This window comes from Alosa sapidissima, chromosome 8 (genome assembly GCF_018492685.1).
Source record: "Alosa sapidissima isolate fAloSap1 chromosome 8, fAloSap1.pri, whole genome shotgun sequence".
In the NCBI taxonomy this organism is placed as follows: domain Eukaryota; kingdom Metazoa; phylum Chordata; class Actinopteri; order Clupeiformes; family Clupeidae; genus Alosa; species Alosa sapidissima.
The window spans coordinates 17,450,558-17,462,931 of record NC_055964.1 but is presented as its reverse complement, the minus strand read 5'-3'; positions in this window follow the sequence as shown (position 1 = coordinate 17,462,931).

The window sequence follows — 12,374 nt, the reverse complement described above, 5'->3', positions numbered from 1 at the left end:
TTCATGACAATGAGCAGAGAGGATATTAGGCCCCCTCTAAAGCCACAGAGAGCCTGCCTCAGCATCTCTGAAAAAGAACCATGACCCAAAAAGTCCCTTTTATGATAGACCTGCTTGGAGCAGAAATATTTTATTCAGAAGTTGTGTGGCAGCTGTCTAGTCCCTCCACAGCAAACCACAAGGGATAGGGGGAGAAGTGGAGATGCGCACCATGACAAAATGAAGGTCGACTATATAATGGTTGTATAATACAGTGCATGGGTGGTGAAAAATGCTGAAAGGGGGACAAGCACCCCACTGCCCACCCCACAACATTCCCCATCGCCACCTCCACTTACCCCCCACCCCGCCACCACCCCCAAAATGAAAATGTAATCACAACACAAATATTTCCTATTCATTTCGAGACAAGTGCTTCCCCCAGGAGTGTTGCCTGTCCTCCCAGCATCCTCTCTGTCACTGGCTGTTACGCTCGAGGTTTAAGTATTGGGATGGAGGCCTCCCCCCAGCCATCCCCAACCACCCCGACCCCGCCTGCATGTCACTGCACAGTTTCCGGTGCGGCCAAAATGTGTGTGTCACCGTTTGGGGGGCATTACGGGAAGGTCGTGGGGGGAGTTTGTGTGGAGGAATGGAACCGATGTGAACATGTGAAGCCTGCTCATGAAAGGGAATGTGACAGAAACAGATGAGTCTGCCACACATGCTACCCAGAGGAACGGCTGCCATCGCTGCGTGCCTCAGAGCGCATGGCCAAGGGAGTTAATGCCCTATTTAAAACCCTCCCTTTAAGTCCACCGCAGTTTACAGTACAAACAGAAACAGTGCTGTTTCTGTTTGTACTGTAAAATGAAAAATTCAAAGAAACAAACTCGAGTTGCGTGCAAATGGATGAAATTTGAAATTTTTAAATTTTGACAACATTTTTTGAGTCTTGGAATTGGGTCCTGGAATGAATTGTCAGCCATTGAGGAGTCTTGTTTTTTCATCACACTGAGAGTGGAGAGGCATTTCACAGACAGGAACCTCAGAGGTCAGTGAAGGACAGAGGAAGTGGGGATGAGAGATCTTTAAAAGGTGCTCTAGGGGATGTGGTAGGGGTGGGGGCGGGGCTGGAAATTTTCTGTGACTGACCCTCCTCTCTGTCCCTTCTTTATAAAGAGGAAGCACTCTGCTCCCATAGAATTAGCATACTGCAAAAAGATAACACTTTCACAGGTCATAAATATACTGTTTTGCTACTGAGGATATATTCTGATTTTCACCCTCCCTCTCCAACGCTTACAGCTGGTGCTATAAATGTCGCTGTCAATCATTAAGTTAATCCAATTAATCGGTGAGGCACAGTACAGGAAGGTCTACCCACATCTACAGCCACTAGTCAATGGCCCAGAGACAACAATTTGTTCAACTTGTAGGGTATGATCCAACACTAAAAAAAACGTGTTCTAAATGTTAGTAACTGGTACAGAAAGCAGCATGCTTTTAATGAAAACAGCAGGGGGTTTATCAGCATGCAGTATTCTCTGTCAAAAAACGACAAATCTCATGTAATGTATGTTTTTGTTTTTGAGTCTCCCAGAATGGGATGAAATTTGAAACACAGATTTTGTGAAGAATTATGTTTTTGTCAAAAGGGGTTAACAGACCAAGTCATTTTTAACCTTCGTGTAAGCGCTGCCTTTATCAGGCGCCACACTACTTCTAACCTCCGCACAAGCGCTGCCTTTATCAGGCGCCACAGTACTTTTGACAGCTGGTCATTAAGTGTTATCTTAATTCCCTCTTTCACCGTCCAGATGGTAAGTGTTGTGTTTTGAGATGCCCAGGAGGCTCTCAGCCATTCACACACACACACACACACTCTCACACTCATACTCACACACCCACAAAGCTATTTGGCATCAGCTTGAGTGTCAACATCACTTTTGTACCATGACTGTATTAAGGAGAGATATGATGCAACAGCTCTTTGTGTGAAGACAGGTCAATTATTAATGAACAGGATGGTATGTGAGTGCATATACTGTGCCTCAACAGACCATGAGAAGACAAGAATTTGTACTTTTTCTAAACTGGATACTGTCAGTTTGTCCAAAGGCCTTGACAAGAAAATAAACATTCCTTCTTATATTGTGTAGACAAAAGGGTGTGTCTTTACCAGTCTCACCACCAGTGATTCATTGGAAAGTCTAGGTCTAGTACTTGTCTACTCTAGTCATGGGGCACAGAAATAAAATGGCTTTGATTATGCTGGAAAGTAATTTCTCACACATTAATATGATATGAGTATTGCTCTATCATGTGTATGTGAGTAAATTTGCCCATCAGGCCACAGCTTGTGAGAGCTTGTTCGAATTGTCGCTACTTTCTAAGTGCTATTTAGATGAAATATTAAACAGTGAGCTCATAGTAAACCCTCAATGGAGGAGTGAAATATGAATGATCCTCTACACCCTACTTGATCCCCTCAGTTCTCAGGAGCTGAGGATGATAAAAATAAATACATACATGAAACGTACGTACTCAGTCATACTGACTAAAGGGGACATGTTGGAATTGATTCCCTTTCCCCATTTCATAAAGTAAATTTCAATGAATAAATATGACAATGTGAAACAGTGTCCTTGCACCTTAGCTGTGAAACCACTGAGGCGTACACTGAGGCGTGTTGGAGATATGCTTAATATTCACAAAAATGGAATAACACAAAACAAACAGCAAGAACAAAGTTAGAAATAAAATTGACACAGAGCATGTTAGAATAAAACACATAAGGAACCCAAGCAGCAGTACTGGTGTTCACAGTTCCCCGGTAGAGAATATTCTCCTGGGTGCTGGTCACTCTCTTTTATAAAAACTCAGAAAAGAGTAGTGCAATTTAAAAAAGACATTGTCACATATAGGCCTACCCATTTGTGACATTTGTGAAGCAAGTGCATCCAATTAGCCAGGTAACCAGACCAAAGATTAACTCTGTGAAAAAGGTCTGGCCTTGCTCCATTGGGAATTGTTTCCAGTCGTCTCATCCTATTGGGCGAAGGCTTATGCATTGGTCAGTTTTGAGACCACTGCCTTTAACCAATCAGGCATCAATCACTGCGGGATTGGTATTTGTCCTATGTGTGTCCATGTGTGCAGGCTATGCTATGTTTTTGCCACTTCAAAGTTTATGTAATTTCAAATGCTTCCTTTCAATGTCATCACACCCCCAGTCACCCCCCACTGCTTGCTGATTGGTGAGGTCTTTGCACAAAGACATTCCAGACTATAATCCCTACAATAATGTTGGTGGCTGCAACATGAAAGCATCTTCATAAATATGGTGTCACTGAGGTACATTGCCAATTGAAAATATAGACATGTCATAAGTGCAGGCTAGAGTGCCGGTTACAAAATTTACTTGTGCCGGTTACTTTCATTATGGCATTGCCCAAACATGATACTTTCATGTTATCATGAAACATGATAACATGAAACATGATACCTGTTATTTACAGACAGTGTGGCAATTACAGTCACAAGAAGCTGTACGCCTGTTCAATATGCTGGGTTTTGATTGCCACGCTAAGTTAAAATGTATTACAACATCCCACTACTGTATAGCTAATTCATACTGTACATATTTTCTCATTTTTCATAATTTCATGGATAGAAGTTAGAAGCAAACAAATAGTTTTTATTCTTCAGCTCCTCTTACATGCCTTAGAAGATGCCTTTATGCACACCAATAAAGGTGTACAGTACATGTTATCAGAATGTGTGTTCACTGTTAGGCAAACTAACCAAACCATCTACAGTAAGTCTCTATATTCACAGTATAATATAAATAGTACATAATATTAACCCTTCTACATACTTGCAAATCCAAAGTTCTTCTTAACATGACATAACATGAAACATGATACCTGTTATTTACAGACAGTGTGGCAATTACAGTCACAAGAAGCTGTACGCCTGTTCAATATGCTGGGTTTTGATTGCCATTTGTCTGTCTAGTTATTATCACGCTAAGTTAAAATGTATTACAACATCCCACTACTGTATAGATAATTCATACATATTTTCTCATTTTTCATAATTTCATGGATAGAAGTTAGAAGCAAACAAATAGTTTTTATTCTTCAGCTCCTCTTACATACCTTAGAAGATGCCTTTATGCACACCAATAAAGGTGTACAGTACATGTTATCAGAATGTGTGTTCACTGTTAGGCAAACTAACCAAACCATCTACAGTAAGTCTCTATAGCAGCTATGTGAGCACGTCCCTCTTTCTGACACCTTTAGAAGAATGGGCACCCAAAGGCCAATAAATCCCAAATGCAATTGATTACACTCCAACAGGATTTTCAGCAGTCTTGTTAGCTGACATATTTAACTAATCATCCATCAAAAGCATTCACCTCAGACTGTGACACCCTGAAACATAATCACAATACTAATCTTACCGGTGGGTCAAGAATATGACTTCAAAAGCAGGAAGGTGACTAATTGACACTGTAGGGGATTATTCCAGGGGAGCACTCCAGCTGTCACCCTGGTCACAGTGACAGTCACTCTGTACTTAAGTGTTGTCAGGACTCATTGGTTCTGATCCACAGTGATGGCACTGCTCTTCTATGCCATGGCAAGCCTTGCATTTCCTCTGATACTCACCTTGACACCTTGGTCTCTCGTTCCATTTTATTTTAAAATTATTTTTATGACCTTCCAAAATAATTGTAAATGAAACTTTTGTGTCATTCAGACAATAGCATACATTGGGTTGAAATGCATAGTCAACAGCCCTGGTAAATTGCTTTTGCGTTAATTGAAAGAAAATATAATTGTCAATGTTCTTTAGAGGAAAATGAGCTTTGTCTTTTAAACGGATCAAGGAGGCAATCAAATGTTAACTGCCTTTTGGGCCAATGGTGCTCATCAGTCTCTGATGGCCAAGACAGAGAGAAACAAGCAAACATACATAAAACATGTATAAAGTGTAAGAAAAGGACCAAAAAACAGTTTTCATCCAGCTGTGATAAGCAAGATTTTTTAAAAATATGACCTCTTTATATCTTTATCTTATGATCTTTATATTCTCGAATTTCCCCTTGGGGATCAATAAAGTATCTATCTATCTATCTATCTATTCACAGTATAATATAAATAGTACATAATATTAACCCTTCTACATACTTGCAAATCCAAAGTTCTTCTTGCTGGGGAAAAGTATGTGTTTGACACATGCATATTTTAAGATATGCGTAGGCTCCATAAAATGTGTGCGGTAAAGCGGCTGATAACAAGCAGCCACCTCTGCAACAGTTTCATTATGCTGCCCACCTGTGTATCACTAGTTTGGCTGTGTCGAGTGAATTAAATGAGCATTCTGAGCAGTGAATCACTAAAACTTTCTCACTTCGCAAAGAAAAGAACAGATCGGATTCTTATTGGGTTTTTGGACAGCTCAGCCTCCTCTGACACTACCTTCGTCATCTTTCTGGTGAGAAAATGATGTGTGTCATTGGGGAAATGAATTGTTCAATTCCATTTGTTTCTCACCCTGGTGAGTGTAACACATGGATAACGCAGAATGAGAAACAAACACACACACACACGCACGCACGCAAACACGCACGCACACTCACACACGAAAGAGAGCTGGCAGAGTACAGCAGAAGATTCACACATTCTGTTCATTTATGGTTCACTTCCTATAAATGATCATGGAAAAAACAGTCACAGGGATCGGCAACTTCCATTATGGACAATAAATCCAAAGTTCAGTTCGGACCCAGTTCAGTTGCAAGGAGAGATGCTATTTTGGTCAAGGTTATTTTAAGACATGAGAGCACCATGCACCATACATGAGAGAGTGCAATCCAACCAGGGCTGTGCATTTCCCCAGACTTGAATTAATGCAAGAAAAGGCTCCTCTTCAGTTATGCTCACGTCCGTGGGGGAGAAGACAGCAAATTTAGTGCTGGAGATTTAATCTGCAATGTCGTGATCACAGTTAGTCAGTCACAACGGGAATCAGAGCTGCCATACTCCTCATCAGGGCAAATCACTCCTCTCCCGACAAACTAAATTTATTGTACAGATCCTTAAGCCATGGATCTGAAGCCATAAGCTCCCCTTGAATGACAACACCCAATTATAACTATTTGATCTTTTTCAGCTCAGCAAAGAGACCTTGCAAAGGACTTCCATCCATTGGAATGGAAGTGCATAGAGAGACTGACAAGAAACGCTCAACGATACTGAGAGTGCACAACAACATGAGGGAATGTTGAAGGGAAGAACTGAATTTATAGCGGTTATGGTTTCATGACACCTATTTGTGATGGACTGCATCCAGGATGGTTGTTTGAAGTTCTAGTCACAACAGCTTTACACAACTGTGGAAGTTGACCCGTTAATGGGAGAGGCTGTTACATCAGTCGAGTTGGTAAACAAATGCAGAGACATGCTATAGATTAAAACTTCATCTCCTCCTATTGTCCTCCATCATTAAATCAGACCATCATAATCCAGCAATGAAGTGCCAAGTGGAGCCTAACAGTTAAGCACAGAATGCTCTTAGCCCTTTATTGCATGAATTATCACCTATACTTGTTATACTTAATGTTTTAAAGTATTTTTCTTACTTAAAATGGTTTAAATAAAGGACATTTTGAAGTACTGAATTTGAATACTTTTTTAAAGGGGGTAGTTGGTAATTTGTTGCCATATGGCAACAACGCACAATCATGGAAAATGCTGTAAAATCCAATTTTTCTTTAAAAACTTAGTTTTATTTCATTACAAATATTTTAGAAATTAACTAAATTAAGCTTAGTTATGCTCTAATACATCTAATTATAAACCTAACATAATACAAATTCAACTGTATTTTGGGCAATAAAGGGATAATATCATGGTAATATTGTCATAGTATGTAGTCCGCTTTGGAAAATAAATAGCCTTCCTGTAGGGACATAAAGTAATTATTTTGATCAAAACCAATGTTTATATTAAACAATGTCATCATTTAGATGACTTTAATTCATTTAGATGACTTCCATTTCCCAAATTCATTGCAGTCAAAGGACATATTCAAGCCCCTCAGAAAGTGTGCCAATCCATGCCATTCACACAGAGAGACATAGGTATCCTTCACATATCCCCCTGACAGCCTTTCCCTATACCCTGTAAAGCCATGCCTCATCCATATTTGGGGTCACACACACAAGGGTCAACCTATAGGGGTCTCTGGTGTGGGTCATACTACAGGCTCACACTGGGCAAGCCTTGGATGGCTCCACAGCAAGCCAGCCCACTTCTTACACCATTTATAGTGAGAGGAGAGAAGGTTAACCCCATTTGCCCTTGAACTTTAGGCCTCTGAGGTGTTAAAGCTGTAGCCAAAGAGACAGGATGGGTGACTGCAGCCGCTATCCGCTACACATATCCATGTTTTCCTCCTCATTGCTGGATTATAGCTAATCCTGACACTTCTTTGGTGGAAGAGCCAACATTGCCAACCATTTGGCAACAACATGCAATAGAGGGTTAACACTGAAATATGGCTGTTACTCTGGGTTTTAGCCCTGGGTTTAAAGAAAAAAGTATCAAAGCAGAATTCAGTAGTGTGATGTAAGTCATTTGTGCTCTCAAGTCCATCACATTCCTCTTCACACACAGCAGTGCATAGCTGTGCATGACATCAACGTGAATAATGTATCAAGCTGCCCTAAGGAACATGTAATGTTCTGTACATTTGTGTGTCAGGGCAAAACATGGTGACACTTAGAGATGGCAAGTGTAAAGTATTCAAAGGCAAAATGGTAAATATTGCATTTCCCTTCTCTCTTCTTTTCTGTTACTTGGTTTGTAATGGAAAATATCTTGTATATATATAGTGTTGTCACACTGTCCAACCTATACATATTTATTTTAATATACTGGACAACCAAAATCGTTGATCAGTTAGAGAGAAGGGAAGGTGTTAGTTTTCACACCTCAGATGAGTGTGCTTGTGAGTGGCCTGTCCTCCCTGCACTCCTTACATAAGGACAGACCCCACTGTGTGCTAACCCCAGCTGGGCACATCGAATTTCTGTGAAAATGTATTTGGTTGCTGACATCGACTCGTGTTCGACTCCGCCAGCAAAGTGTAAAATCTATCTCTATCAATCAGTGTGAAGTTGCAACAATAAAGAGTGAGTTGACAGCATTGACAGATTTTTCTTTCTTTCTTTTTTTTAAATGTAAATCAACAAAGGACCACTGACACACATCAGTTGAAAAGGCTTAGCGTGTAGAGTGACATTTATGACAGTGATGTGTCACTCTTCTCTTTTTGTCTGAAAATAGACAAAACATTTATCTCATTACATTATTTATTTATCAACAAATAAAATAATGCATGGCTATATAACAATAAAATATATTGAAAAATAATGCAATCAGTTTTGCAATGATTTTCTAACTTATTGTGAAGTTATGTATCCTAAAATTTTGATTTATATACCAAGATGCAGTAATGTTCCATATGCTATAAACCTTTAACAGTGTGGCTGTGTATCTGTAGGGTATGAATTTTATACTACAGCAAAGGGTAGCTCTAAGTGGACCCACAGAATGTGTATGTATGTGCATTTTCTTTAACTTATCCTATCCACAATGCTTAAGTTATACAGAGGTATGTAAGGGAGAAAAGTGGTCTAAAAATAAAATAATACAATGACCTTGACAAGAAAATCTGACACATTGAAGTAAATACAAGTTTTCACTGCACTATCAACTGGAAGCAAAGTGTACATAACAGGATTAGTGCTCTAATCCTGTATTCATGGATCTTGTTTTAGAAGTTTTACTAATAGTGCAGTGTTGACACCAAGTATTCATGTTGAAGGTTATGTTAGCAATACCCAATAATGACAAAGCGTGATGTTATACAGCAAAAAGTGAAAATGATAAGGGGTCTAAATGCATGGATATATTGGAGAATAAACAAAAAATAAATTAATTTTGTTATAGATTCTACTTCAAGAGCAACTTATTTTCTTAGTTTGGTGATCTCAAACCTTGTACTGGAACATAATTAGGGTGCTGTCGTAAAACAAAATACACCATCTCACGAATCACTGAAAAAACAACAACATGTCAAGCAATATGTCATTAAGTTGCTTGAGGAAACAAAACTACAAGCACTCTAAAGTAATAACTGCAATAGACTTTTAAACTGATTGATCTACCATGGCAATTTAGGAAGATTACGGTCATTTTAGTAAAAGTGCTGAGGTCACTTCACTTTGTGTGGTCATAATGTCTAGTCAATAGTTGAGCAATTTCATCTTACATATTGTACGAGAGGAATGGCATATGATGCATTTGAATGCTGATCATGCTCGGTGGAATACAAGGTCAATGAAACTGAAGTCTGAGTTGCAGCCTGCTTTAGCTTTGCCATAATGTTAAACTTATGTTCTGACTATATATGACCTACTATATAGACAGGGATGTAGTGGAGGTTAAATGCAAGTAAACACAGTTTACCCACCTATGACATTTCAGAAATAGAGTTTATCCACCTCTCAAAATAATTTATTCACCAATTGCAACTTTCAACATTAAAAAATCACACTGTATTATCCACATTCACAACACTCTAGGAATCATTTAATACCATTGGTATTGTAATAAACATTGGACAATAACCTCCACCAGCATCATCAAACATGTTCTGAATGCCTTTTTAAAAATTTGATACATGTCACAGTCCACCTTACCGTGATCACAGAATTCATAGTTTACCCACCTCTTATTTTACGACTACACCTCTGTAGGCTATATAGACACTGAGAGAAAGAGATCATTATGTTCATTACAGAACAAAACATAAGCATACTGCTGCCTGAGTGCCCATCCTCGGTCTTCAATTCATTTTTAATTTAAAAACATCTGTGAAATGGAAAGATGTAACATTATGCTGATACCAATTTTATAGAAAATGATGAAGATGCAGTACCCTCTTCATTGTCTACATTGCTTCAGCTCTCTACACATTAGAGAACGAAATGGGTCCCAAGTTGCCACCCTACTCTAAACATCCGTCCATGATATTCATACCCCACCCAGCTGCCCTGTGGCTCTCCACCTCATATAATGAGCTGACTCAGGTATATTGTGTAAGTGTGTTCTGAAACTCTGCTGGAGGTTGAATGTCTGGAAGCAGGATTAGGTACCCCCGCTATGGCTTCTCAGGAGGAAGCCACTCTCTCGTGGGCAAATCCTGAATGAACACACCGAAGATGAAACCCACATTTAGAAAATCCGTGGTTGTTTAATTCACTGCCGGTTTCATTTCTACAATCACTCTTAGCGAGGAGGTGCAAGTCCAGCCTGGTTCCGGTGGCTTTTTTAATGCATGCAGTGAATGGAGTTAGTCAAGGCTTATGTCAAAGAGCAGTGGAGGGACATGGGCATCAATTGTGTAACCTTGGTAACGTGCCTGCAGGAGAAAACAGATCTATGTAAGAGCCAATTGTATTTAATCTTTTAAGACATTTTTCATCTGAAGCAATTTGGTAAACAGCACAATACAAGACATGCAATTTCAACAGTGCCTCCTAAGAACAGTTTTATATGTGACTAACATGTGATGACATAGCAGAATTCCTTCTATAAAACGGCAATAAAATCTGAAATCTTGCACATCTGCACAGTATGTTTCTTCATTTTGAAATTTTGTGAGCCGATGAGACCACTGAATGTCCATCGCAATATCCATTCAACCGACTTTATATTGTGTTCCATTCTCTTGACAGAGCTACTGCCGGACAATACACTTTATTGATGCAAATTCTATCAATTTATACAGGCGTCATTACTTCCTTGCTTTAAAACCACCCACGGTCTGTTAATGCATAATGTTTTCTGTTTATCACACCAATTCAGAAAATGGTCTTACCAAGTGCACGTATGCCTGAATGCCTCCCAAAGGTACAAAAGCACAGCATTCTCTCCATCCTCCAGTCTGAGCCCGGCCGCCCTGCTGCCCACCCACGCCTCGGGTGGCATGGGAGTCTGTGGTGAATCAGCAACGTTCTCTGGCCACCACGGCTCTGAGACACCAATGCTAATTACTGCCACAGGAGACATCAGTGTGAGGAGAAGTTACAGCTCTCTCCCCTGTAGCTCTCTGGGTCTTATAACATCATGGCCACAGAAAGACCTCTGCTTGGTGAATGCACTTGCCACATGTTCAAGCCACCAGTTTCCTCTGTGTAATTATGATTAAATTAATAATACCAGAATCTTAATGTGGAATGAACAAATAGGGATATCAGTTTCATTTAAAGCATTGAGGTGAAATAACACTATTGTCTTCAATGAAATAATATGGCACAAAATATTCAAAATCAAAATCTTACATCCTTCTCTGGCATCTGCATCACACCAACGGATTTCAGCTGCATGAACTGATTGAATTTACATCCATTCATTATTTGTCTCACAGGGAGTTATGCATAATGACATTTCCATTTCCGGCTGACGTCCCAGCTTCTAGCAAATACTATGAACACTGGAGACAAAATGCAGACTCTCCTAAATCAGCAATCACTAATTTTCCTTCACAAAGGTCACCAGATCATTGGAGAGCCAAAAAGCAATGGTGAAACGATAATGAGATTATGGGATGGACAGGGTTAAACAGATTCCTGACTCCTCACTCCATATTAGAATGTCAAACACTGCAGCGGTATACTCCACTGAGTCACACAGAGTGAATGACTGTCGGACAAATGGAGAGACCAAAAGAAAGACAAAAGGATCTCTCTCTCATTCTCTCTATCTCTCTGTGTGTATGTGTGTCTGTATATGTGTGTATGTCTTTCCTCAGCAGGCAGTTAGTGAAGACCAAAATATTTCATACTGCAAAGTCAATGAAGTAAAAAAAAATCATGTTAGCATGATCTATTTGATAGACATTCAGCTCAAACCAACAGTCCGTTTTCCCAGAAAAGAGCTACATTGTATGGAAGTAAAGAAGAGATCCCAAGGGTTAGAGAGGATTTAATTAGGAGGCTAGGAGGTCGAGTTTTGCCATGTTAACCTATGGAGACTGACGGCCTGTGGGTTATGAAGGGCACTTATTTGGATGTGTGGTGGTTTTAACCATGTAAAAACAGAGTGAAATAACATTTTGTACTATAGAAACATTATATAATTCAAAACATGCATTATTCTATTGCTATTTCCATAACCGCGAAATACGCGCTTCACCATGACTGCAATGAGTTGTTAACAGACATGAACCAAGACATATAGCCCAGCAGCAATCTATCTAAAATAACACATACTTGAAGTACCATTCATGGTATGTTGTCAAATATTGAAGTT